Below are 6,121 nucleotides of genomic sequence, written 5' to 3'. Positions count from 1 at the left end.
AGGGGATATAGTTTTATTTACCTCATGGATCTTACTGAGGATTAGATGAGTTAAATGAGCTAGTCTTGATAAAAATGTTAATGATTATGGTAGACAGACTAATCACCCTCACCCCCACTCCCAGATGTCTACCTTCGAATCCCCAGAATCTGGATATATGGTGACCTTTATATAGCAAAAGAGAATTGGCAGAGATGATGAAATTAAAGCGATTGAGATGGGGAGCTAGCCTGGATTGTGCAGGTGGGTCCCCTGTCATCGAAACCATCCTTATAAGGGGTAGACAGGATGGCCAGAGTCAGAAAGAGATAAGAGATGCTTTGAAGAGGGAGAGTGGGACCACATGCCTAGGTATGCAGGAGGCCGCTAGAAAAAGCAAAGAAATGGGCCCTCCTCCGGAGTCTCCAGAAGGAATGCAGCATTGCTGATACGGTGATTTTAGTCTTGTAACACTCATCTCAAACTTCTGACTTCCAGAACTCTACGGGAATACGTTTGTGTTGTTTTAAGCCACCAAACTTGTGGCAATTTGTTGCAGCAGCAAGACGCAAGTGATCATAATGATTGTAACAGTAGCATTTAGTACATGTGGGGCATGTGTATGACTCTTTGCATAGATTATATTGTATAATCCTTGCAAGAATCCTAGAAGCGGAACTGTTATCCACCATATTAGAGAGAAGAAAAATGAGGCTCATCACATCCTCATCGCATCTGTCTGTATGGAGAAAATGGGAAAAGGGAAAAGGAGAGGGGAATTGAGGCAGTTGACTGTGTTCAGTCTTATTTATTTATTTTTCATTTGTTTATTTCTCCAAGTCCGCCAGTCTCTGAAATTAGAACAGTAAGCAATATGAGATAATCGGGCCTAATAATGTTCTGATTCTCTTTTCTTAGTGGAGTGGAATGTTCTGTCCCCACAAGAAGGATTATACCTTATAGACTTGTCTTGTTCAGATTCTGTATACCCATTTGATTGAAACACATACTAAATTCCATGTGTTTTTGTTACAAATCTTCTGAAAGAAAATGTGAAACATTAAAAGGTATTAATAATAATTTTTTTAAAAGGAAAAAAAATGAGGCTCAATTGCTTAAATGGCATGCCAGAGGTCATTTCCCAGCTAGCAAGTGAGGGAGCCTTCAGTTAAAAAATAACTCAAAGACATTGAGTGAATTATTGGCATGTTATTTACTTGTAACGAGTGGAACCAATATAGACTGATTTCATCTCAGAAAGCGAGGAAGGGATTTATATAGAAGAAACACAGCTTCTAAACTATGAATGTTGGTTTTTTTGCCTAGCTGGACCCTGGCAATGAGGCCAGTGAGTGTTCTGATCCTGGGAAGCTAGAAAGAAAATAATTCTAGTTGCATGTGAATGTCCCTGAAGACCATGAGAATTTAGCTTCCTCTGCACGATGCCTGACAGGGTCCTTGGTTGTCATCTCCATCTTAACGATGCAGGTTTGCACCCTCACCCTTGTCAGAAATTCTCCCTAGAGTGGCATCCAGCTGATTGTAACCACCTCCCAAGCCACTTAAATGACCAGGAGCAAGCTAGTGAGTCCTCTTTATTCCCAGGCTCACTCATTTTGCAGGCTGCAAAAGCGCAAAAAAACTTAATCTTGCATTGACCAGAATGCTCCCCTGTCATGCAAGTGATTTTTCACATATCCCCCCATTTCCTCAAACTCTCCTCTTTCTTTATGTGTTCCAAGCATCTGGGTCTATCTGGAATTGCCTTCCTCTACCAACTACAAAAATTGAAGCCCAGCCCAGTATGTTCTTTACTCAGTCACCCTCTAAACACATGGACCTGGGTTTGTTCTGGAAGAAAGGGAGGGCAGGGACATCCTAGTCTGGTGAAAAGAGCACAGGATTTCCTCCGAGTCCACTAGCACTCAGTTCCAGCTACGTTCCTTTAGTTAGTTTGGCAGCTCCCATCTCCCCTCTGAGCCACGGTTCTCTTACCCAGTTGGGCACACAGGATGTTTGAGATAAAGAGTGTGGAAATGGTTTGCAAACTGAAAATGCTGTGCACGCATCACTTGCAGGATAGTTCTGCTCAGTGCCAGTTTTCTCACAGCAGAAGGCTTGTGCGTACCAACAGTCTGTGTTATGACACTGCATATTTTGCAGTGTTTTGACCTCCGGTTTGTCCTTACCCCTGTTGAATCCCAAGAGAGTGGGACTGGGTGGGAGATTGATTATTTTCTTCCTTCTTATATCTTATTAGATTTTAATTATCTATGAAGTCTTTTAGGTGCTTTAAATAAAGGGGGAGAGAGGAAACCTTCTGAAGCAGACGACAATTATTTCCCCCAAGCACAGCCACCAAGCCGTGCTCTTATTTTGAATGATCTGCGTCATTTTCCAACATGAAGCCTCAGAAGGACATGATTACAGGCTGGACTCACCGACTGTAGCCTGTGCGGCTATTGTAATGGTTTAATCAGTGATTAAGTCAAGAGGTTTAATTTAGTCCCGGGCTCCTTTAAGCTTGTGAAAATGGTTTTCTGCTTCCTCAAACTAAAAATGTGTCTCTCCCCCATGTGTCCAGCCTGAAACATCTTAACCTTTGTTCTATCTTCAACACCGCTGGCTCTAACAATAAATTACTCAGCAGTGAATGAATTAGCTGAGTCCAATGTGTGAAAAAAGATTAGGTTGGACCTAGGAAAATTAGCTTCTAAGCACGGGCACAGGATGAGGCATAAAGATACCTGGACTCGTGCCCAGCATGACAAAGAAGCTAAGCTTCATTAACGTCAGTCATGACATCCGTCATTGGCATTATCTCATTGAATCCCTGCGACAACCTCAGGGGCAGATGCTATTATTACTCTCATTTTGTAGATGAAGAAAACTGAGACCCAGAGAAGGTAAATAACTTGTCCAAGGTCACACAGGCAGTCTTGGTCCCAGGATTTGAGTTGAGGCAGCCTAGCTCTGGGATCCCCACACTGTCCTTCCTCCCTCGCTGGATCTGAGACTACATTAGCTTTGCATTCATTCATTCGTTCGTTCGTTGATTAACTCTGTTGGGGAAAGGGGAAATTTTAGGGAGCTACCCCAGAATATTTCTGCAGGAGGGACCTGTTTTTAGGTCATTGCAAGCAGAGATCACTAAGGAGGTGAGTGCCAGGAGTCCTGACCGTGCAAGCTAGAACTGGACAAGGATCATTTGGTATCATGGAGAGCCCAGCCGAGCTTGCAAATCTGGAGTAACAGGATGGCCTATGGGGCTTTTTCTGCAGCCTGGGGAATTGGTGCCTGAGGCCATGGCTACAAAAAAACGAGAGGTGCTAAAAGCTACAGCCTCAAACTGTTAATGGGGGCCCAAGTGCTGCCCCCCAGCCTCAACCCAGTGGCTTACTATGAGCAGGAGAAGATGCTTTATAGTGCTCAAATCCACCCGACCCCACTGGATTTAGAGAGGCAGCAGGGAAGTGGTAGAGGGAGCTGTCCATGTTACGAGATGTTGGCCTCATAGAGAGGGACGGGAGGGACATTTCTCTAAACTCCTAAAGCCAAGTGAGGGGCTCCAAAAATGAGGAACAGAGGTCAAATCAGAGACCTGGCAGTGTCATGATGGGGAGTCTTGAAGGTAACCCAGCTGAACCCAAGAAGTAGGAAAAAGCAGAGAAAAGCCACAGCAAGAAGTAGGGAAAAGCAGAGAAACGCCACAGCAAGAAGTAGAGAAAGCAGAGAAACATCACAACTAGAAGCAGCCCTGGTCCCTGACCCTTCTTGTTGGCCCTGTGTTAGTTTCCTAGGGCCACCATAACAAAATAACACAGACTAGATGGCTTGAAACAATAGAAATTTATTGTGTCACAGTTCCAGAGGCTAGAAGCCCTAAATCAAGGCGTCGCAAGGCCAGGTTCCCTCTGTAACCTGGAGGGGGAATCCTTCCTTTCCTCCTCCCAGCTCCTGATGGTGAGTGGCAGTCCTTGGCTTTCCTTGGCTTCTAGATGCGTCCCTCCAGCCCCGTCTTCACGTGGCCTTCTCCCTGTGCCTGTCTTCGCATGGCCATCTTCTTACAAGGACACCGGTTATATGAGGTTAGGGGCCCACTGTACTCCAGTGCGACCTCATCTTAAAGGATTGCATCTGTAACAACCCTATTTCCAAATAAGGCCACATTCTGAGGTACTGGGGGATAGGACTTCAACAGATCTTCTTTTAGGGCGGGGTGCAATTCAACCCAGAACAGGCCTCCCATGTCAGTCTTGGAAAGGACCAGCAGAGACCCTCAGTACTGATGGGAGAGGGGACCTGAGACCTGTTCCAGAGAGCCGGGGTTTATAAACTGGCTGAGAAGGGGACTGCCAGAGGGGTCACGAGGGAATGACCGCGGTGAGGGGCCAGAGGGGTTGCCTGGAGCGGAGATGGGACAGAACAAAACTGCTCTGTGTGCACACCCTGTCCAGGCCTAGCTGCTGGGGAGCTGGCTGCCCTTTCCTGCCAGTGAGGCCAGTCAGTGGGGCGCAGCAACCCTCACCCCCCACAGCAGGAAGGAGGAAACAAACTTTGGTTGGATTCACGGTGGGGCACAGGCAGGAACTAAAGAGTGAAAAGGAGAGCACTCACATTTGGGGAGGCACACAGAGAAGACCTTCTTGTCTTGCAGGGGCTCTGGGGAGCAGAGCTATCTGGGTGGAGTATGGCCAGATGTCAGCAGCACCCAGGCCGGCAGGCTCACATGGCTGAAGGAGTCAGGGTAGGATGGAGGCCAGAGAGCATGGAAGTGGGGCACCCATATCTCCTGGTGCTTCACAGGCTACTTATAGGAACTTGGCGTTTACTCTGCGTGAAGTGGGAGCCATGGAGGACACTGGGCAGAAGAGGTCTGTGGCCCAACTTAGGGCTTCATGGGATCCCTGTGGCTGCCAGATTCAGAAGAGACTATTTTCGCCAGAACAGTTCCCTATCTGCATACTTCCCACGGACACACAGCAAGGGAGGCGATAATGTACCTCTGTTTGAAGGACAGGTGTATGCCTAAGAGACCAGACAGAACATCCTTTATGTCCGCTAGCTGTGAGCCTTCAGATAGCAGCCACTGTGTGCCAGGGACTCTGGTAAGTATGTTATGTATTTTTTTCTTTGAATAAACTCTTAAAAATTTTCAAACACCTTTATACATACAGAAAAGTTGCAAAGATAGTGCAGTTCCCACACACCCCACACCGTTTCCTGTGTTGCTAACATCTTACTTTACTTCATTGTCCATTCATCACAACTAAGAAACCAATCTTGGTACATGCTGTTCATTAAACTCCACCCTTTACTGGATGTCACCAGTTTTCCCCAATGTCGTTCTCCAGACCAAGGTCCCATACAGGACACCACATTGAATTTAACTGTCACATCTCCTTAGTCTCCTCTGGTCAGTAACAAATTCTCAGACTTTCCTTGTTTCTGATGACCTCAATCGTTTTAAACAATATAGATCAGGTATCTTATAGAATATGGCTTAGTGTGGATGTATGTGATATTTTTCTCAGAGTTTGCATGGGATCATGAGTTTTGGGGAGGAATACCACAGAGGTGAAGTGGCATCTTCATCGCATCATATCAGGGGTATGTGCTGTTGAAATGACTTCACGGATAGTAACCTTGGTCACCTGGCTCGAGGTAGTGTCTGCCAGATTTCTCCACTGTAAAGTCACTTTTCCCCACTTTCCTTATCTACTCTTTGGAAGCAAGTCACCTAGATCAGCCCACTCTCAAGAGGCACTGTAAATAGTTTTTAAAATTTTATTTTTAATGGACAAATAATAACTTTACATATGTATGGGGTACAAGTGATGTTTTGATAGATGTTGACAATGTGGAATGATTAAACTGGGCTAATTAACAAATCCATCACCTCACATACCTCTTTTTTGTGGTTAAATCATTTAAAATGTACTCTTTTGGCAATTTTGCAATATACAATGCATTACTATTTATAGTCACCATACTGTGCAGTAGGTCACTAATGCTTATTCCTCCTGTCCAACTGAGACTTTGTGCCCTTTGATCCACATCTCCTTTCTCCATCCACCCCTCTCCCACAGCCTCTGCTAACCACCATCCCACCCTCCACTTCTGTGAGTTCAGCTTTATTCGA

Source organism: Pongo abelii, chromosome 2 (genome assembly GCF_028885655.2).
Source record: "Pongo abelii isolate AG06213 chromosome 2, NHGRI_mPonAbe1-v2.0_pri, whole genome shotgun sequence".
NCBI classification, from domain to species: Eukaryota; Metazoa; Chordata; class Mammalia; order Primates; family Hominidae; genus Pongo; species Pongo abelii.
This window is presented reverse-complemented; position numbering follows the sequence as displayed.